This window comes from Rattus rattus, chromosome 8, assembly GCF_011064425.1.
Source record: "Rattus rattus isolate New Zealand chromosome 8, Rrattus_CSIRO_v1, whole genome shotgun sequence".
Classification (NCBI taxonomy): Eukaryota; Metazoa; Chordata; class Mammalia; order Rodentia; family Muridae; genus Rattus; species Rattus rattus.
Window position 1 is genome coordinate 87615427 of NC_046161.1, and position 22076 is coordinate 87637502.

Sequence of the window (22076 nt, forward strand, 5' to 3'; positions counted from 1 at the left end):
TGTGTAACATTCTATTTTTTTTTTTTTTTTTTTTTCTGAGCTGGGGACCCAACCCAGGGCCTTGTGCTTTATAGGCAAGCGCCTACCACTGAGCTAAATCCCCAACCCCGAACATTCTATTTTTATGAAATGCAAGCAGTTCATGTAAATCTTTCTTTCTGGTTCTTTATCTTTCTTGACTTGTTGAAATGCTTGCATAAATGTCTCTTTTTAAAAAGTGCCTACTTGAAAGAGTTTACTTACTGTTAGTTTTTTTTGGGGGGGGTTGGTTTTTTGTTTGTTTTTTGTTTTTGTCAACAGAATCTCATTAAGTAGCTCAGGCTAACCTAAAACTCCAGCTTCTCTTGACTTAGTCTGCCAAGGTGCCAGGATTGTTGGAGTTTACTCTGCCATCACAGTTAACTTTGAAGCACCCTAGGTTATTGGTAACTTAAGAATTGCCTTCATGGGTTACCTGATGTGGCTTTTGGTGTTTGTCCTACTCACCTCTGAGAGATTGATGGTTGATCTGGTTGATGAGGTGATGGAATGTGTGCTTGATGACGATTGCTGTAAACCAGTCAGCCACTGAGCGGCAGTGCCACGTTATGAAACTTCATGGCTGGAAGCAGGTTGAGGAGTCAGTAGAGAGAAGCCTCAGACTGGGTATAAAATTGTCCTGAGGCAGTTGACAGTACTCCAGCCTCCTTTACTAAACTCTGTTGCCCCTCCCTCCACGGGAATGTGCATGAACTTGCTGCCATCTTGGTCAATGTCACGTGAAAGTGCTACTGTTCTAGAACAATCTATTACATAATTATGTCACTAAAGGAGCAACTGTTGGAAGGAATGTTGCTGCTCTTATCATATGCCCATTTGGGAGTCAGTTATTCTAGAATAACTTGTACATTGTGTTTCCTGCAAATTATTTTATTGGGCTCCCAGTGGCTTCCATTGTTAAAAAAGTTTTTTAATGGAAACATAGCAAACATGTAGCTTTGTTAATTCCATTAACCTTTGGAGACAAGCCAACAAGGTGTCTCGGCAGGTAAAAGCGCTGTCATATAGGCTTGCCAACCTGAGTTCAGTCCCCAGAAGGAACTTGTGTACAGGTAGAGGAAGAAAACTGACTCCAGAGTTTTCTTAGGACTTCCACATGTGCATGGTGCTGTGCACACATCCTCCATGGTAATAATACAAAATCTAAAAGGTTTGGAAATATTTTTGTCAGAGGCATATTTGTTCACTTCAGCAAATCAGATCTTAGGTAGAAAATACCGTTTTCTTTCTCTTGGACAGCGTTTATACACAGCTTTGTGGCCAATGCAGGCTTTCCCATCAGTCATGTGAAAGTTGCTTTATGTGACTGTTTTTATAGGTTCTGCTGATAGGCATGGTTTCCTAGGAAGTAATTCTGTCCTTTTGTATCGGGAGAGACTAAACTGTGATGTTAGCTACTAAAGGTCTGTTTGCCGTTCCTTCCCTATGCTCTTCCTAACTGACAGCTATGAGTGAAGGATAAATACCCTTCAGATACTGTGAAAAACAACTTCTGTCTCATCTGAATTGAAACATCATCGACTTTTTTTTCCTTTCTGGTTCTAGAAGCTAATCTGCTTTTTTGGTATTTCTGGCCATATCTTAATGATAGGGCTTAGTGATTCTTGTAATAGTTAAGTAAAATCAGAAATATTATGTCATTTGCTTTTGAGGTTGTAGGAACAGTTGTTAATCAAAAACAGTTGTGCCTTCATCTGCCTTTTGAAAATAATTTTTAATATGCTAATATTTCTTAGCATAATATTTCTTTTCCCCTTATAGACCTTCCCGTCATTTTAAGAGGTCTCATCAAACTCACTAAGAACAGTGTTCCTGTGAGGCCTGTCTTAGAGTGGTACTAACTGCATTATCTACAACCTACTGATCTTTGAGTCTCTTGTATTTATCAGTGCTATGGTTTCTCAGTGTCAGCACTGATTTTTGTTTTGTTTTTGTGACAGGGTCTCAATGTGTAGCCCTGGCTGTCCTGGAACTCAACTATGTAGACCAGGTTGTCTCCATACTCACAGAACTCTGCCTGCCTCTGCCTCCTGAGTTTTGGGGTTAAAGGTCTGTGCCACACCATACCTTGCAACATTGACATTTCAAACTGGATCTGACTTTGCTCTGGGATGCTAGGCTGCACATGGGGATGCTTGGCAGCATCCCTGGCCTCCACTGGTGAGCGTTCCCCTGCATTTTATGGCCCCAAATGCCTGCTAACATTGACCATCCTGGGAGGCAAAAATCTTTGTCATTTGAGAACCAGTGGTGGGAACTGTTAGAATAAAAATGAGGATTTGGTGAATATAGTAGCATTTCCAATACTCTGTGCATTGTTTTCTCCTAGGAAATGAATTCTTAACAATGAAAGAGTAGGTAATATCCTAAAGCACGGTTTCTGTTTTGCTCGGTAATTAAGAAAAAGAGTTGGCTGTTTATGTCCCTTACCCATCACCTCTGAAGATGGATCAAACCTACATACAGCCTTGAGCTTGATAGTCAGCCATTCTACTACTGAGCTACATGCCCACCTCTAAGTCTCTCTAGTACGTATGTACCTCAGCTCTGCTCCTGTGTGTTCGCAATCAGTGGACATCTGGCCTCATGATAGGACAGCTATCTCCTGTAGATCATCATTCCTGCCCCTGGTCTTCTGAGACAGGGTCTTGCTGGGCCTCATGGCAGTGCTCCTGCCTCAGCCTCCTGGGTGCCGAGATTACAGGTTTGAGTCCCAAGCCTGGCTTTGCTTCAATTTTCTCTCTGAACAAGGAAAGGGCCACTGTCCAAACCTTCACTAGATCTGATGCTTCCTGAAGCCAAAGCCATGTGTGCCTGAACTTCACACTGTGCCTTCTTGCCTGTGGATGGATTTTTACGTCACATTTATCTTCGATCTTACATTTATTGATAGTACCTTCTACTTGTCCAAAAGGAAGATATTTATTGTAAAAAAAAAAAGTCACGTTTGTGTATTTTCAGATATATTTTTGTAGAGTTATACATCCACGGATACACATGGGTAGAGCAGCTTCCTTTTTGCTGGTCTGGGAATTCACCCTAGAGTCTGGAGCATGCTAACCATGCCCAGTTACTTTTAACTTTTTAAGGTATACTTGAAACTTTCATCCACAGGTTTTCTTATATATTAGACTGCAGCTAGCTAGCCTTGTATTTAAAGAGTGCCCAACACTCCGGTGCTATAGAAGAAACCTCAGAAGTAGCCCCTTAAATAAGCCTAACACCTATACTGGGGACCAGTGTTTTTGTTTTGTTTGTGTGTGTGTTTTGTCTTTTAAGGTTTTTTGTTTGTTTTGTTTTGTTTTTTTGAGACGGTGTCTCACTTAGGTAGCTCTGACTCTCCTGCAACTAGTGATCTGCCTGCCTCTCCCTCCCGAGTGCTGGTATTAAAGATCTGTCAGAGCCACTGTGCCTCCATTTGGGCACTGCTTATCAACGTAAACTGGTACAGCTCAAGGCTGGCAAGACTTTTCAGTTCTTTGAGGAGAAATAATTGCTATGCCTCAGAGTCCTCCAACTTTGAGTCTACAGTCACCCAAAAAGAAGGCTCAGACCAACTCGAGGGATGCTGAATCCTTTTAGAAGTTTAGATTGTGCTTTTTCAGGTAATGGTAAGAAGTTTCAGGCACACCCCTGAATCTTTAAGATTCCCCTGATTGGGAATCCAAAGCCTGGAAGCGGCTTCAGAATTAGACCATTCTGAAGTCCCGTGATCCTGGTCTCACAGCCTCTCTGCCCTTTGTTCCCCACATATGCAGATAGCCATTGGGATCGCTTAGGGAAAACTGATGTGGGAGCTCAAATGGTTCATAGATGGGTGATGGTGCTTGTATAGTGTGCCCAGTGCCCTAGGTTTGATCCCCAGAGGTACAAGATGGAAAGGGACCATACCGAGCCTTCCCAGAGAGCGGCTGCTGCGTTTTATGTCTGCCCTCCACCCGTGTGTGAGTGGCCCGGTCTCTGCTCTCTCACCAGCATTTGATGGTGTTGATGATTTCATGTGCTTTTTGCATCCGCTTGTCGTCCTCTTTTACATCCCTGTTCATGTCTTTGTCAGTTTGCCAATTGGATTGTTTACTAAATGAGCCACATCTTTTAATAAAGTTTTAAACAAAATATCAGACTTCAGAAGTCATTAAATGGGATTTTTTTCAAGTCATTTAAGGCAAAATTTTATAGCATCTTGAACTTTGTCTTACGATGTGCCTAGCAGAAGGGCTTTTACTTCTGTGCTCATTACACAGTGCGGGGCTCATGCTGTGAAGAAAACTAAAACAAGGTGACTTTACTTAAGATGTACTTACTGTAGTGTCTCCAGACACGTACTTTATATATAGCAATCATCATGTTTCTAACTCTGTGCAATGGTATGATTTATGTAAGGATTCAGAATGATTTTATGGAAAATTATCAAAGATGGGTAAGTGTAGATTTGAATTCTCATGTATTAGTAAATTTATGATCTTATTTCTCTATTATTATGAATGTTGGTTTTATTAAAGTTATTGAGACTGTCATAAACCATTTTGTAGATCTTTAATAAAATTAAAGATGAAATCATCAATAGAAATGCTTTTCATATGCATATTGGTTTTTTTAACATTCTTTTTTGTGTGTTTGTTTTGTTGGTTTTTTCCAAGACAGGGTGTCTCCATGAAGCTCTGGCTGTCCTGGAACTTGTTCTGTAGACCAGGCTGGCCTCAAACTCAAAGCGATCTGCCTGCCTCTGTCTCCTGAGTGCTAGGATCAAAGTCATGCACACACATATACATACACACACACACACATACACACACACACACCCATCTCATAGCCCATTTAAGACATTCTATTATTATTATTGTTATTATTATTATTATTAAACTTTTTATTGATTCCTTATGAGTTTCAGTTTCACATAATGCACCCCAGTCTGGCTTACCTCATTGTGGTGGAAGCTGTTGTGTGTCACAGTGTGTCCCACAGTCTATCCCTCTGTCCACACATCTTCACTTGCAAATGTCCATTGCAATGAGTCATTAGTCTGGCCCGAGATCTCTGGCTCCTGTGACACCATCAATATTGCATCCTCACTGAAACTCCTCCTGATTATTCTGTTGCCGCCTTACGCCATGGAGATTCTGTAGCCATGGATTGGCTAACATATGCCTACTGTTAGCAAATGATAGAGATTTGGGGGTGGGCCAAATCAGAGCCCCGACTCTAGGTCTGGGTAGCTGGTCAGTGTGAGGCTCTCCCTTATCTGCACCACCAGGGGAGCTCTCCAGCCCGGCCTGGCTTGGCCGCCCAATGCAGCCATGTGCAGAGGCAGGGTCAGCTCTCCGGTCTCACTCCCCTGGAGCAGACTCACTAGCACCCATGCCTTTTTAAGACATTCTTTTAAAGATTTATTTATTTATTATATGTGAGTAGTACACTGTTGCTGTCTTCAGACGCACCAGAAGAGGGCGTCAGATCCCATTACAGATGGTTGTGAGCCACCATGTGGTTGCTGGGATTTGAACTCAGGACCTCTGGAAGAGCAGTCGGTGCTCTTAACCACTGAGCCATCTCTCCAGCCCTTTTTAAGACATTCTTAAGTAGCCTAAATATTCTCAAACCTATCCTCAAATATTTGATTAACCTCTAATACCCTAAGTAGCTGAGGATGACCTTGAACTCCCTATTCTTCCTCTGTCTCCCCAGTGACAGGATTGCTGCATGCGCCTTTACCTTGTATCTGAGAATGAAAGTCAGATTCCCAGACTTTCGTGGCAAGCTCTTTAGGAGCTGAACTGTCCCTCCAGAATATTTTTTGATTTATTTCAGTTTATAGATTTGGATTCCATTTTGTTTTCTTTTTTGTTTTTGAGACTGGTTCTCACTCTGTAGCCCAGGCTGACCCTAAACTGAGTATGAAGCCCAGGCTGCCACTGTTTCATTTCTGTTATGATTACAAGGATGAACCATCATGCATGGCTTTGTAAAAAAAATTATTTTCATTTTATCTACGTTGGTGATTTGACTGCATGTTTGTCTGTGTGAGGGCATCAGATCCCCTGGAACAGGAGTTACAGATGGTTGTGAGCTGCCATGTGGGTGCTGGGAATTGAACCAGGGTCCTCTGGAAGAGCAGCCAGTGCTCTTAACCACTGAGCCATCTTTTCAGCCCCTATAGTCTACATTCTTGCACAAAGGAAATTACCAGAGAAGATGATCTATTCTTTGTGATTGGGGATATGAGTTGTTGAAAAGCTAGACTACTGTAAAAGTATTTAGAAAGATTATATAAATAACTGAAAAATGTAATTTGATATATTAGTATAATAGAATTAGTCCTACAGATTTTACAATCCCTCCGCAAACTACAATTTAAAATATTTAGGAAACTACCATGAAACAATGCATGACTCCTGTCAATGCTGTCAACCAAAGCCACTTTAGTTGGGTGTATCTCCTTTGTTGCTTTGAGCTCAAATACGTAGAGACAACAGAGTGGTGGAAGATTCAGCCAGATCACCTAGGCAGGTTCCCTAACCAGAATGCCATCTCTCTTCTCTCTGAGCCCATGGTATCGTTCTGTAGTGCAGTGGTTCTCAACCTTCCCTTTAACAGAGATCCTTGTGTTGTAGTGTCCCCCAACCGTAACATTATTTTCATTGCTACTTCATAACTGTAATTTTGTGTTATGAATCACAGTGTAAACATCGAGACCCACAGGTTGAGAAGCCCTGTGGGACATTTGGATCATGATAAACACAGAGATCTTCGAGGAAGGGAAGAAATATTGTGTTTTCAAAGCAACAGTCTAATGAGGAGGACGGACACAGAGCCATTATAGAGATAGGAAGACATTATCTAGGACTGATCTATCTAGAACTCTCTAGATCAGGTTGACTTGTGAGCATGCCTTAAAGATTTATTTTTATTTATGTGTATGTGTACGCCATACGTGTTCAAGGAAGGTGCCCTTGGAAGCCAGAAGAGGGCATCCCAGATCCGTTGTGACCGTCACTATGTGGGCGCTAGGAACATAACTCAGGTCATCTTCAAGAACAGAAAGCACGGGGTTGAGGATTTGGCTCAGTGGTAGAGTGCTTGCCTAGGAAGCGCAAGGTCCTGGGTTCGATTCCCAGCCCCGGAAAAAAAAAAAAAAAAAAAAAAAAAAAAAGAACAGAAAGCACTCCTAACCCCTGAGCTATCGAGACTACGCCACCGTCAGTCAACTCTGGATGTAATCTCACGAGTGGCTGGGTGTACCTGCTGCCCAAAATGATGCTCTGTAACCTGGAATTGTGAACAAAATAAACCCCTTCTCCCTGCATTTTTTTGTCTAGTGTTCTGTCAGCAACAGGAATTGACATTAATTGTTGATCATGTGCTTTCATGTTTGAATGTGTCTGTATAGACTGGGCATGGTGGGGTACACATTTAACCCCAGCACTCAGGAGACAGAGGCAACCAGATCTCTCTGAGTTTGAAGCCAGCCTGGTCCACATGGCAGCTTCCAGGCTAGCTAGAGCCATATCTCAAAAAACAAAAGACAAAAAGTGTGTGTGTGTGTGTGTGTGTGTGTGTGTGTGTGTGTGTGTGTGTAGATATACCTAGTATTTGTGAGCTTTTAGGTTTAATCCCCAGTATCACAACACACACACACACACAGACACACACACAGAAAATTTAAAATTCAAGAATAAAATTCGTTATTTTAATAAAGTTCCCGGGTGTTTAGATTGTATTTTATTAATTTAATTAAGATTGAGTCTTAAATATTTAATTCATGACTTTGAATCCCACATGCTCGGATTACTGGTGTGGTACTGTGTGTGGTAAAGAGCTTCTATAGCATTGCAAGGTGAGCATGGCGTGTGTCTGAACCCACTCTAGCATTTCCACCCAGGTCAAATATGAATGTCGTGGAGGGTTGACATGTTGGGTAACTGTGAGAATAGAGCTGGGGGCCACAAGGGGTTCACACAGTCTCCATGAGATCGAGTCTCAGTAGCCTCCAGCGGTGACTATATTAGTAACATCCCTGGATTGACTTTTCCTAGCTATTTCCCACTCTTGTTCTTTGTAGCTATATCCCCAGATAAGCCTCCAGAATGTCACAGTTTATGACAAGCAGGGCCCAGTGACACACACCTTCAGTCCCAGCACTTGGGATGTGGAAACTGGCAGGTCTTTGAGTAGAAGAAGCCTAGCTTTGACTACTTACATAAAGGAGTTCAGGACAGCTGTGGTTACATTGTGAGACTTTGTTTCAAAAAAAAAAAAAAGTTGTTTTTGTAGGGGACTGGGAAGATGACTCAGTATGGTAAAGTGCTTGCTATGTAAGCATGAGACCTACTTGAGTTCTATCTCTAGTATCCCTGTGAAAAACACTGGGTGAGGCTGCAGACAACTATGTGTCAGGAAGTGGGCCCAGACAGGTGTTTGCCAGCGTTGTGCTTGCTGGCCAGTCAGGCAGCCTAGCCAAGCGGCAAGCTCCAGGTTCAGTGAGAGAGTTGTCCTCAAACATAACACAGAAATAGATCCAGTGTTGCCTTCTGGCCTGCACTGGTACATGTAGAGGAACATGTCTGCTCACACTTGCACACACACGCATATACCACACACACAATAAAATTCTTTTAAAAAAGATTTTTTTTTTGTCACAGTGTTTGCAGAAGACAAACTTAGATCTCTGCACTGCTAGTGGTTAAATATTTTGACTCTCACTCTCTGAAGATCTACAACTCCAAAGACGTTTTTACAAATGCAAGAGACATGTATAAAGAGATTCAGAGCATCAAAATAGGAGGGGGGGGGAGGTGAAAACCCAAAACGTTCATCAGCAAGAGTATTTATACATAATTTTTTTTATTTATTTCTTTTTGAGACAGGGACCCATGTCAGCCCAGGCTAGACTTGAATTCTCCAAGTAGCTGAGACAGAAGCCGGAGGATGCAGAATTCCAGGCCAGCCTGGGCTACAGAGTGAGATCCTTTTTAAGAAGATAAATAAAAAGACTAGGTGTGAAATTAAGAACTTGCTTTCATGAAGAGTAACTGAAATTGGTCTACTGCCCTAATTTCCAGCTTCCAGAAATGAACAAGGGCGAAGCTGTATTTCAAATATGAGGCGTCCATTCTACCCTGTACTGTTACCGTGACAAAAAAAGTTGACTTTCTTCCTCCTCCTCCTTTTCCTCCTCCTGTTTTTCTTCTGGTTTTTCTAGACAGGGTTTTCTGAGTATCCCTGGCTGTCCTGGAACTTACTCTGTAGTTCGAGGGTGGCCTTGAACTTACAGAAATCCACCTGCCTCTGCCTTGGGAGTGTCAAGAGGAAGGTTGACTTGTAAAAGTTTACCTATTTATTTATTATTTCTCTCTCTCTCTCTCTCTCTCTCTCTCTCTCTCTCTCTCTGTGTGTGTGTGTGTGTGTGTGTGTGTGTGTGTGTGTGTGTGTGTGTGTGTTATGATGTGCACGTGGAGGTCAGAAGACAGGAGTTCTTGTTTCCCTCCACTGTGAGTTCTGGGGATTTAACCCTTCATCAGGCCATCTGGTGTATGTGGCAAGAGCCTTACCCATTGTCCTGGCTAGTTTTATGTCAACTTGACACAGCTAGAGTCATCTGAAAGGAAGAAACCTCAATTGAGGAAATACCTCCATAAGATCCAGCTGTAGGACATTTTCTTAATTAGTGATTGATGGGGGAGGGTCTAGCTCATTGTGGGTGGGGCCATCTGTGGGATGGTGGCCCTGGGTTCTGTAAGAAAGCAGGCTGAGCAAGCTATGAGGAGAAAGTCAGTAAGCAGCACTCCTCCATGGTCGCTGCATCAGCTCCTGCCTCCAGCTTCCTGCCCTGACTTCCTTCAGTGATAGACTACAATGTGGAGGTGGAAGCCAAATAAACTCCTCCTACCCAAGTTGCTCTTTGGTCCTGGTGTTTTATCACAACAGTAGAAACCCTGACTAAGACATCATGTGGCGTCTCACTGGCTCTTGTGTTTGTTTGTTTATTTATTTATTTTAAAGATTTCTTTATTATATATGAATACACTGTAGCTGTCTTCAGACACACCAGAAGAAGGTATCAGATCTCATTACAGATGGTTGTGAGCCACCATGTGGTTGCTGGGAATTGAACTCAGGACCTCTGGAGAAGCAGTCACTGCTCTTAACCACTGAGCCATCTCTCCAGCCCCTGTGTTTATTTTTGAGTCATGTTTCCTTCGTTCGAGCTGGCCTTGAACTGACTGTGTAATAGAGCCTGGCTTTGAATTCCTGATTTTCCCGCCTCTGCTTCACCAGGACAGGCAGGAACCACCAGGCCTGACCAAGGGTGTTTATCTGTATATGTCCTCCATATGTCTGTATATAAACCCAGGGTCTTGTATGCCACAGGCAAGTGCTCTCTCAGTGAGGTACATAAACAGCCTTTTTTTTTTTTTTTAAATATCAGTTTAAAACAGAGTTTCTAAACCTCTAGGGTTGTTTTTAAATTCACTCTGTATCTCGGGTTAGCTTTGAACTCACAGCTTTACCAGGTTGGTTCATTATACTTTGCTTCTCTTTCTGAATATACTTACTGTATTGTATATTCTACTAGTGGTTGTATATTAGCAATAATGGCACTGAAAATGAATCGCTCTGACTCTGAAGGCACTTAGAGCCCAACAGGCTACAGGTCCAAGTGAATTACTGCAGCTTTAATAAATGTTAGCAAGGCAGACAAAATCTTGTGGGAGAGAGCTGGTGGTGGTCAGTCAAGAATTTCCTTTTTGGAGTAAGTTAAGTTTATCGGATAGGATATACAATTAACTGGGTGAGCTGAGGGATTGTTGTAAGCTCGTGAGATAGTACTTATCAGCTTTTGAGACATTTATGCTGGTGCTTCGGAGCCGTGCACAGTGGTTGGCACACAGTAAGCGCCTAATAAGTGCTGAGTCAGTAAATATACCACCGAAGTTGAGACATCTATTCTCTGGCATTGGAGATGGTAAAGACTTAATTTCTTTTTTCAAAGGAAACAGGATCCCTTAATGGGGGGGATGAGAAGTGAGACAGAAAGCTCTTTGTGCACATTGCTAAATTGAAACTATGAGTGGGAATGAAAAATTGATTTACATGAATTTTCATCCCCGGAGCAACTCAATTTATTCTGTACCAGAGAACTTTCAGTCTCTGGCTTCATACCCAAGCTGTTCTTCCTTGTTCTGAATTTTTGGCCTGCTGTGAAACCAGTGTTTACTTGTCTTCTACAGCATACCCTCATTAGGTCATGGAAATTCACAGCTAGATCAAACTAGGGTACGGAAAATTTGAAGCCTTCTACTGTGGGGCCTTGGAAGAGACTGTGGACTTTTAAGTGCTCTCTTCCAAAGGCAACGCTAAAGAGTGACAACTGTCTTACTTATTGAACATTAACTGTGTGCACTGCATGTCTCATGCTAACTCTCCCAAGTGCACACCAAACTGTATAGTAACTTCATATTGTTCACCTTAGGGTTTTTTTTTTTGTTGTTGTTGTTGTTTTGCTTCTTGAGACATGATTCCTTATGCATATTCAATGTGTAAACCAGGCTTGCCTGAACCTCAGAGACCTCCATGCCTCTGCCTCCCAAGTGCTGGGACTAAAGGTACGTACCATTGTGACTGGTTCAAATTAATTTTTGTCTTCAAGTTTTCGCTTTACAAAGAGTTTAAGGGAATATGGCAAGATGGATCAGAGGGTAAAGCCATTTATTGCCAAACCTGAAAACACTATGCTAGTCCCCAAGACCCACATAGCAGAAGACAAGAACCAATTCCTGCAAATTGTCCTTTGATCTCTATACTTTTGCATTCCCTCCCATCCCAGCATGGACATGTAGTGGTCACTTGACAGGGAATGAGATTCTGGGCACTCTTTTCTCCACATTAGCCCAAACATTCAATGTGCCTGCTTCCCTTGTGGCTGTACATGTTGGGTTGAAGTGCTTCATATTTTTTTCTCCACTGGATTGAAGTAAAGATTTATTTATGTCACACTGATTTTTTTTTTATTTTTAATGCCAGGATTGCTCATTTTTTTCTTTCTTTGTTTTGAGGCAGGGTTTCTTTGTGTAGCTTTGGCTGTCCTGGAACCCATTTTGTAGAGCAGGCTGGCCTGAAACTGAAACTCAGAGATCTGCCTTTCTCTGCTTCCCAAGTGCTGGGACTAAAGGTGTGCACCACGATTACCTAGCATGGTAAGTATTTATCATATAAGCTGAACACAATACCTTAACAAAATTTCTTGTGGAAATTAAATAAACCCACATTCACATATCAGTGGAAAAGGCAATCATTCAATTGAGGTTTTTGGATTTTAGAATCAGTTACTTGGATTACTGTATGTTTGGAATCTTGGGAAGATTCCCATACATTTTTTTTTTAAATTTTATCCATTACAATTGTGCAGAAATAGTCTCCAAATCTTCCAAAGAGAAAGCCAAAGGTGTTTGCTCTCTTGGTTCCCTCACCTCTTTATGCATTTATTCTGTCTGTCTTTGTTTCTACCTATACACATCATCATTTTTGAGAAAGAATTTCATTGTTATATGTATGTATGTATATACACACACATATATGTATATATATATATATATATATATATATATATATATATATAGTTTTTGAGAAAGGATCTCATGTAGACCTGGTTAGTCTAAACTCCTGATTCTGTCTCCCAGAAGCATGTGCTGACACTCTGGGCAGGTATTTACGTCAATAGCACCCTCTCAGAGTTGTTTCCCCATATCACACTACTGGCCTTCTGGGCTTACTTTGTTTTTATAACCCGAACCAATTTGAAATGTAGTAGTTTTGTTGTTGGGGCCTGGTTTTATGACATACGGCCTCATGTAGGCCAGTCAGGCTATCAGTATTGGCTTTGTAGCTGAAGATGGCCTTGAACTTCTGTTTTTGCCTGCTGGTTTTTTTTTGTTTGTTTGTTTGTTTTTGTTTTGTTTTGTTTTGTTTTAGTATTTTGAGTAGCATCTTTTCCACCTCATTGGAACATAAGCTCAATAATGCCAAGAATTTTAATCTCTTTTGTAAACACGTCCCCAGCATCACAAGTAGTATTTGGCTCATAGAGCTATGAAGAAATTAAAATGAAAAAAAAAATCAAAGTATCATTTTAAAGTCGGATTCTCTTATCTTACTTCCAAACTTCCACAGTAGCTACGGCTCAGACAGGACCCATGAACTTGAAAGGGCAAAACACCTTTTTCTGGGAGGGGCGTAGTCAGGGTCTAAGTGTCTAGCCCTTGCTGGCTCAGAACTCATTTGTTGACTAGGCTGGCCTCAGACTCATAGAGATTTGCTAGTGTCTGCTCCTGGAGTGCTGGGATTAAAGACACGATCCACTAAGCCAACTTGAATTACTTAATAAATGACCGGGTATTTGAGAATGTGTGCCTCCAACTTTTTCTGTTCAACTTCGATGTGATCGAGGGCATCAGGCCTTAATTTATAGCTACCCTTTCTTGGAAATTGAAGCATGATCACCTCCTCATTGGTCCACCAGTGGCCAGCCTCAGGGTCACTGTTATCCATCTGCCTTCCGGATATTCTGGAGTAGTGACCATTAGATGTCCATGGCCGAGACGTAAGGACCCTAGTTCCCGTCTTCTTAAGAGAGAGGGGATGCCACAGAGAACCACACTCCAGAGCTTCGAAGTGAGGTGTTGGGCGGAGGTGAGGTGAGGAGCTGAACTGGTGGAGGGAAAGGCAGGCTGCCTGGCCGCCCTCTAGGTAGCAGGGGACAAGCTGCAGGCAGAGTCTCAGGGCGGCTCCTAGCCAAGAGCCGTTTTGGAGGTCAAAGGGCCAGAGCAAGCTCCCGCAAGCCCGCCGCCCACCTCCGCCTCTTGTCCCGGTGGCGAGCCTGGGGGCGGGTTTTGTTTACTCCCTACACGCACCGCGGCCCGGCCTATCGGTGGGGAGCGTCGGCGCGCGTCACGCCACCCGAGGGCCAATCGGCGCGTACCGTGCTGCTCCGCCGCCAAAGCGAGCGCGGGGGAAGCGGCGCCGCGGCCGTGTCGCTGAGGGCGGACCGCGTCGGGCGCGCTGGGCTGTGCGGCCGTCGCTGCCTGGCACGCGGGGCGCGCCTTGACCCTTCCTGCACTGCAGGCTTCCGACGCGCGCGAAGACCGCGGCTGCGCGGGCGTGAGCTCGCTCCGACCCGACCTGGCTCTGCCTTGATGAACGGCGGCTCGCGAAGAAGCGTCTCCCCCGGAGTGGGCCGAGGGCTGTGTGGACCTCCGGCCTCTCTGCACCGAGCTGCGGTAAGGTCCGGGAAAGGGCGCGGGCCTGCAAGCCAGGGGCCTTTGGACCGGGCGTGGCCCCCGCCGACCGGCCCTCCCTGCCCTGTCTCGGGAGTCGCAGCTTGTCCTCAGGGTTTCTCTGCAGCTCAGCCAAGCAACCCCCGAATACCTGATGAAGCTCCCGAGCCCGCGGGCTCGCCATCACCAGGGATCGGGAAGGGCAGGGGCTGACTTCGGCTTCAGGTCGTCTGACTTTTCCTCCTTGCTTCGTGTTCCACAAACCTCCGATCTGTTTCTGCGGAGTGCTTTTCAGAGTTCCAAAGCTCTCCCTACCTGGAAGACCCCCAGGTTCCCCGAGAGAACTTTTCCTTTCAAGTAGAGGTTACTTTCTGGGTCCGAGTTCTTGGAGGAATTCTGCACAAGGCCATGGTTGCTGTGCACAGAGCAGCGGGAAAGTGTCTGTGGGCTCCCGCCGAGAGAGATGGCACAGTGAAGTGCGTGGACACTCGCCTGTGTTCCGGTGCTTTGTGTGGGCTCAATTTATTCATCTGTGAACCAGATCTGCCTTTTCGAGGAGGGGGAGGGTGTTGGGAGAAGCAAAAGGTCTAATCTCGAGAATGCATACGAAACAAAGCTCATTTCTACTAAATGCACAACTTAACCCTGGATGCTAGATGAGACTCTGAACCCCTTGTTGTTTCCCCTTTTCTGTTGAAATAGTTACCAGGCGTGTAGCCTGGCCTGGCAAAATGTTAACTTAGCATTCCTAAAGACCTGGTTTGATTCTCAACACTGCAGCAACAGAAGTTCCAACAAACCAGAAACAGTTGAGAGGTCCATTCTTCACAGCAGTTGTTGAAAGTGCTTTTGAGCCTTCTGTCTTCCCTCCTTCTATCTCAAGGAGCTCCAACCCCTTATCCTGCCTCCTCTAGGTCAGTGGTTCTCAACCTTCCTAATGCTGTGACTGGACCCCCAACCATAAAAGTATTTCTGTAATGTTGCTACTGTTATGAATTGTAATGTAAATAGGTTTTCCCATGGTCTTAGGCAAGAATGACCCCCCTTCCCGAGGGGTCATGACCCACAGGTTAGAAGACACCCCTCTACAGAGTCAGCTTCTGTGTTTCATTTGACTTAGATTTTTTTTCTGGGTCATTGGTTCTCTTAATGGTTCGAAATCCTCATAACTAGGCAATATGGCTCAAGTTATTTGTTTCTTTTTCAGTGTGGCAGAATTCAGTGTTGAGTATAAAATGTCTATTTTGCATTTTGCCTTTTCCAGTTACTGGTTAGCTTAACAATTTACTAAAGTTTTCCCACTATCCCATTGCTAGAATTCATGTAAGCATCCGTTCTCAAATTGCATCAGGAGATAAAGTCGACGGCCAGACCCCAGGCTCTGTCGCGCTTGTGTACTGGCTCTGGCCGACTTAGTTTTAGAACATCTTGTGCCTGGAACTAGCTTAGCTTTATGGCAGCCATGGTGGCTGCAGCACAGAGCTGGCAAGTGGTTGCTGATCCAGGAATGTAGCACTTAACATTTGTTAAGAAAGTCCCAAGACTTATCAAGCTTTTCAGTGGCCTTAATTACAGGCTCTTTATTTAAGAGGTAAAGTAGTTTTAATTATTCATATTACTATTTTGTGATCATAATTCCCTGCCCTCTACCCTTGTGAATGTGTAGTCCTTGGCATGTACAAATATTACCCTTGCAGCCAAAATTCTTTACTAAGCTATGAGCTCCCAGTACAGCTGGAGGGCCAGGGCATAGCTCAGTGGTAGGGTAATTACCTAAACCCTAGATCGGATGTCCAGCACCAGAAATATAAAAGAGCTATAACAAAACTTCACCTCGAAATAGGCTGTGCACGCCTCTCTTCATCTTTCAGACTTACTTTGGTATGTGTCATAGTGGATCTCAGAAGAAACCAGGTTGGCAGTTCGTCAGGATTTTAAAGATGATTAAATATAAATTGGGGCTGGTGAGATGGTTCAGTGTGTAAGGTGCTTGTCGCCAAGCCTTTGGACCTTATCTCTGTGTCAGGGACCCACAGGGTGGATGGACAGAAGTCATCCTGAACGTTATCCTCTGACCGATCCACACCTGTGCCTTCCTCCAGACAAACTAACAATCCCCCAAAAACCAAATATACTTGGTTTTCACTACTTTTCTCCTTTCCATTTTAACCTGTGATAATAGGACTTTAAGGGTTCCTGAAGGCTAATGAACCCTTAGAAATGGTTTGCAAGATAACTTTCATTTTTACATTTTCGAGAGTCCACTTTCATAGTTTCTGAGACAGAATTATTTGAATAACTATTTTGTTAGTCTGCATTTTGAGACAGGTTCTTGCTATATATTCCAGGCTGGCCCTAAACTTACTGATTATGTAGTCAGGCTGGCCTCAAATTTGCAGCAAACTCGTGCTACCCCTACTCCCGGTTGCTAGGATTACAGGCATGTACCACCACATGACAGACTTTTATAAGTTATTTCTTTTTACTGAACTGGAAATTGTATTTTCATGGTATGTTCTCATTTCAGATATTAAAAGATGCCTACAATCCATTGTTTCTCCTCTTCCTTTTCCCTTCTCTTTTGTGGATTTTGCTGAATAGCCCAGGCTGGCCTTTTACCTACTAGGTAGCTCAGGCTGCCCTTAAGCTTATAGCAATCTTCTTGTCCCACACAGCCTGCCGAGTACTTGGATTACATGTGTGCACTTGACACCTGGTAGCTCTTTTTCTTCTTTAGACAAAATACTTCCTGGTCCCCCAAGACAGGGTCTTACTATATAGCTCTGGCTGTCCTGGAACTCACTATGTAGACCAGGCTGGCTTCAAACTCACAGAGCTCTGCCTGTTCTGCCTGCACTGCCTGCCTCCCAAGTGCTAGAATTTTAGGCATGTGCCACAACACATGGCTGACAAAATATTTTTCATCATTAAACTTTTCTAAAGGATTTTTTTTTCTGTCACTGTTTTCATCTGAAACTTTTTTTTTCGGAGCTGGGGACCAACCCCAGGGCCTTGCGTTTGCTAGGCAAGCGCTCTACCACTGAGCTAAATCCCCAACCCTCATCTGAAACTCTTCACAGGACCAATGACTTATTCATGGATTATACTATTCTCTCTGTTCAGTGTGAATGTGCATGTGCAGATACCATTATCTGTGAATGTGTACAGGTATGGAGGGTAGAGGTCAAAGCCCTTTCTCCAGGGCTCTCCACCCTGTCTGCTGGAGACAGTCTCTTATAGAACCATGAGCTCATTGATGGGCTAGACTGGCTGACTTGCCGGGTATGCTCCTCTCTTTCTGCCCCTGTTCTCCTTCCTCAGGGTTATGGATATGAGCCTATTCCTGGCTTTACTTTGGTTTTAAAACAGTAGAATTGTTTCTTTGGCAGTCACATCCTGCTAATTCATAATCATATAAATTAAACCCTTGTTTGTTTGGGACAGGGCCTCACACTGTAACACAGGCTGACCTAGAACTTACTGTGTAGCTGATCTAGACTTGTACTAGACCTCTTAGTCTTGAGCTCTGACATTATAGGCTTAAGTGCCTGGGGTAGAAGTTAAGATTTTAATTTCTTTTTTTTTTTAAAGATTTATTTATTTATTATATATAAGTACACTGTAGCTGTCTTCAGACACACCAGAAGAGGCATCAGACCTCATTATAGATGGTTGTGAGCCACCATGTGGTTGCTGGGATTTGAACTCAGGACCTCTGGAAGAGCAGTCAGTGCTCTTAGCCGCTGAGCCATCTCTCCAGCCCAAGACTTTTAATTTCTTATTAATTAAGAAGATAAATCCTGGGGTTGGGGATTTAGCTCAGTGGTAGAGCGCTTGCCTAAGCAAAACGCAAGGCCCTGGGTTTGGTCCCCAGCTCGAAAAAGAAGAAAAAAAAAAAAAAAAAAAAAAGAAGATAAATCCTGGAGCTGGCTTTTTTTGCTTTTAAATTCTGGCTGTACAATAAACCTCAGTTTCTTTGTCTGTGAAATGGGATTAATATTAGTATCTATCTCATAGGATTTAAGTTCTATTTTAAGGAACAGAAGAGGGCTTTTAAAAGATACTCAAGTATGGGTCAGCACTTCCCAATAGAGAACTAACTTAATAGGGTCCTGCTATTTTCTTCAGACTCAGTTGGTTTATTTTGGCTGAAATTACAAGCACAGTCCACCATGCCTGGCTCTGCCAGTTCTCTTTAAACTTGATGACATTTATTTATATGTGTATTTATGTGTGTGCCTGTGTGTAGTCACCTGTGGTGACCAGAAGAGGGCATCAGATCCCCAGTACCGTAGTTACAGGCAGTTGTGAGCCCACAGGGGCACAGGGAGCTGAGCTGTCTGGTCCTCTGCAAGAACAGAAACCACAGCTGAAAGATGGAGAATCCGTCTCTCTATCCTATGAATTTAGATGTATATTGTTAAGCAGGCTTAACATTTTAAAAAATATATGATATACATATATACATGCATACATACATACATCTCTCAACAGGGTTTCTCTGTGTAACTTTGTTTAGATCAGGCTGGCCTCAAAAATCACGGAGATCTGTTTGCCTCTGCCTCCTGAGTGCTGGGATCAAAGGCATGTGCCACCACCACCTGTCATATACATTAATTTTTAAGGCTTACTTGTATGTTTTTTAATCGTTTGTATGTGTGTGTTTGTGCATCTCCATTTGAGTGCATCTGTCAAAGAAAGCCAGAGGTGTCAGACTCCTGGAGCCGGAGTTACAGATGGTTGTGAATAGTCCCCACATGAATGTTGGGGATTGAACTTGGGTCCTCTGCAAGAGTAGTAAATGCTCTTAATCACTGAGCCATCTCTCAATCCCAAGCAGATTTCTTTGTAACAAAATATGTAAGACTTATTTTTCTCTTGCTACATTATACTTATTAGAAATTAAATTGGTGAAAGCCAAAAATAAAGAGGAATATTATGAAATGACATGAAACCTAAAATCTGTGGAAAAAGCACTGTCAGGATGGGTCAGGTAAAGGCTTTTGCCACATGAGACTGATGGTAGGAGCTCAATTCCCAGATCGCACGTGAAGGTGAAAGGAGAACTAACTCCACACAGGTGCTGGGTGGGGCATGTGTGCTTCCCCCAAGATAAAACAGGTTATATAAATGTAAAAGCTGTTGAAAGAAAAGAAAAATCGTTTATTTCAAAGGGAAGATAAAATACAATAGCAATCACAATGGCCATTTCTGTTTCTAGTCGTAATACTTTGTAAGATTCTGTGGCTAATGTTGCTGTTATTAACAGGGATATGGGTACATGTGGTAAGTTAAATGTGTAATCATGAAAATGGTGTGTTTAGAAACAAGAGGTTGTATATGTCTTTATTATAAAAATAGAAAATATTATATAAAAAGATTTTTTTCTCTCCGTACTTTATTCTAGGTTCCTATTGAAATAAGCATTCTGACAAACTGCTGAAGAGAGCCTTGATAGACTAGGTATGTATGTGTTTGTATACCTATATCTATATATTTATGTAAGTACTCTATATATTTATATAAATACGCATATGTGCTATAAACATATGCATATATAGTAAATTCCCTGTACAAAGAATTCGAAGCTTGTTTTTTCACCATCCAGGACACTGATGAGTCATGTCAGCGTGGGCTACATAGGAATTTTGAGGCTAAAAGTTAGACTGGGAGATATAGTAAGACCTTATTTCTAAATACATACATACATACATACATACATACATACATACATATATACATACATATGTACAAAGAGTGAATTTCACTCATTTTTCTTGGGTGAAAACATTTTCTAAGTTTTTTGGTCTATATGCATTCATGTGTATGCACATGCCCATGCAGGTGCTGGTGCATGTGTGTGCACACATGTATGTAGAGGCCAGAGGTGAGTGTCAAGTGTCTTCCTCAGTCTCCTCAGTTTTTGAGTCAGTCTGTCTGAACCCAGAGCTCACTGACCTGACTAGACTTACTGTTCACCCGGCCCGAGGCTGTCTTCCTGGTGCTGGGATTGTGTGCACGTGCACCTGGCCCTTCCATGAGGCCTGAGGACCTGAGCTCAGCCCCATGTGTACATGATAAGCACTTTCCCGGGAGCCGCCTCACAGCTTTCAGTTTTACTTCTCTTGCAGGAAGCATAGAGGGCTTTCTGGTTTGACATCTAGTTATTACATTCCTATAGCAGTCGGCATACATAGTAATGGGTCCTCCCTGCCCACCCGACCCCATTACTGTGACACTGGTAGCCACTTGGGTGAATTTAAAATAATCTGTATCTGTTTTGAATAACCACCCTATTTTTAGTGAAATACTTATGTGTAAAATCAGAAGCCTTCTTTCTCCGTTTCTTTCTTCCTTCACTCCCTTTTAAAAAAAGATTTATTTATTTATTTAATGTATATGACTGTACTGCCACTGTCTTCAGACACACCAGAAGAGGGCATCGGATCCCATTACAGATGGTTGTGAGCCACCATGTGGTTGCTGGGATTTGAACTCAGGACTCTGGAAGAGCAGTCAGTGCTCTTAACCGCTGAACCAGCCCTTTTTCTTTTCTTTCATTTTTTCTTTATCCATCCTTCCTTCCCTCCTTCCTTCCTTCCTTCCTTCCTTCCTTCCTTCCTTCCTTCCTTTCTTCCTTCCTTCCTTTCTTTTCTTTCTGAGACAGAGTGTCACTATGCACCCCCAGCTGGCCTGGAACTTCCTATATAGAACAGGCTGGCCTCAAACTCACAGAGATCTGCCCACCTCTTCCTCCTGAGTGATTATAGGAGTGAGTCACCAGGCCCAGCTCTAGTTTGTATGTTGTAATACCCACTGTCTTAGTTACCTTTTTTTTATTGTTGTGATGAACTATCTGACAAAACTCATTTAAAGAAGAAAAGGTTTCTTTTTAAAAAGATTCGTTTTACTCTTCTGTGTATGTATGTGCTTGTGCTTCTGCCACGTGAACGTGGCACCTGTACAGAAAGAAGTGTTGGCTCTCCTGGAGCTGGAGTTAGGAGTTCCGAGCCATCTAATGTGGGTGCTGGGTACTGACCTTCCTTCCTCTGGAAGAGCAGCAGTCCTCTTAACCACTGGGACATTTCCAGCTCCAGGAAGGGTTTTTTCTTTTTGGAGCTGGGGACTGAACCCAGGGCCTTGTGCTTGCTAGGCAAATACTCTACCACTGAGCTAAGTCTCCAACCCCAGGAAGGGTTTATTTTGACTTACTATTTGAGGCACAGTCTACTATGGTGGAGAAGTCACTGCAGAAGAGCTCGAAGCGGCTGGTCCTGTTGGAGCTGCAGTGGGGTAGAGAGCTAGCTTTCTACCTTTTATGCAGTCTGGGTCCCCAGTCCTGAGGATGGTGCAGCTCACGGTTACCACGGGTCTTCCTGCCCCAGTTACTCTTATCCAGAGAGTTCTTCATAGACACAGCCAGGGCCTTGCTTCTCTGTGTTCTAAATCCTGTCAGTTTGGCAGAATTAGCCACAGTAGTCACAGATTTGAATCTTCTCAGCGTTGGATAACACTCCAATTATGCACTCTATCTTGTCTACTCTTATTCTTAGCTCTTGATTATCCTGTGTACATTTCTGTATTTCTTTAAAAACACAGGTGATCTGGAGTCCAAAATGAGGAGAGTAATAGGCCACGCTTACTTTTAGGACTCTGCTATGCCTAGTGGTCTCGGTTTGCCTTTTGACTTGTTTTATTAGTATTGGACTACTTTAAATTGAAAGAATTTTAAATCTTCCTCATAGTTTTGCTCCTAGAGGCAAAACC

At 43.1% G+C, this 22076-nt stretch overlaps 1 protein-coding gene across 5 annotated transcripts in view; it reads left to right on the forward strand.

Annotated features, from left to right (window-relative positions):
• The first annotated feature begins 14050 nt into the window (after nucleotides 1-14050).
• Nucleotides 14051-22076, forward strand: part of Tfdp2 (transcription factor Dp-2) — a 133936-nt gene continuing 125910 nt past the window's right edge. For 4 of the 5 annotated variants that reach the window (XM_032909994.1, XM_032909992.1, XM_032909993.1 and 1 more), the window contains exons 1-2: nucleotides 14052-14312; nucleotides 19717-19772. The gene's annotated coding sequence lies outside the window, so the exon portion shown is untranslated. Of the gene's footprint in view, nucleotides 14313-19716; nucleotides 19773-22076 lie in introns of all 5 variants that reach the window. The other variant, XM_032909989.1, reaches the window with a different exon arrangement.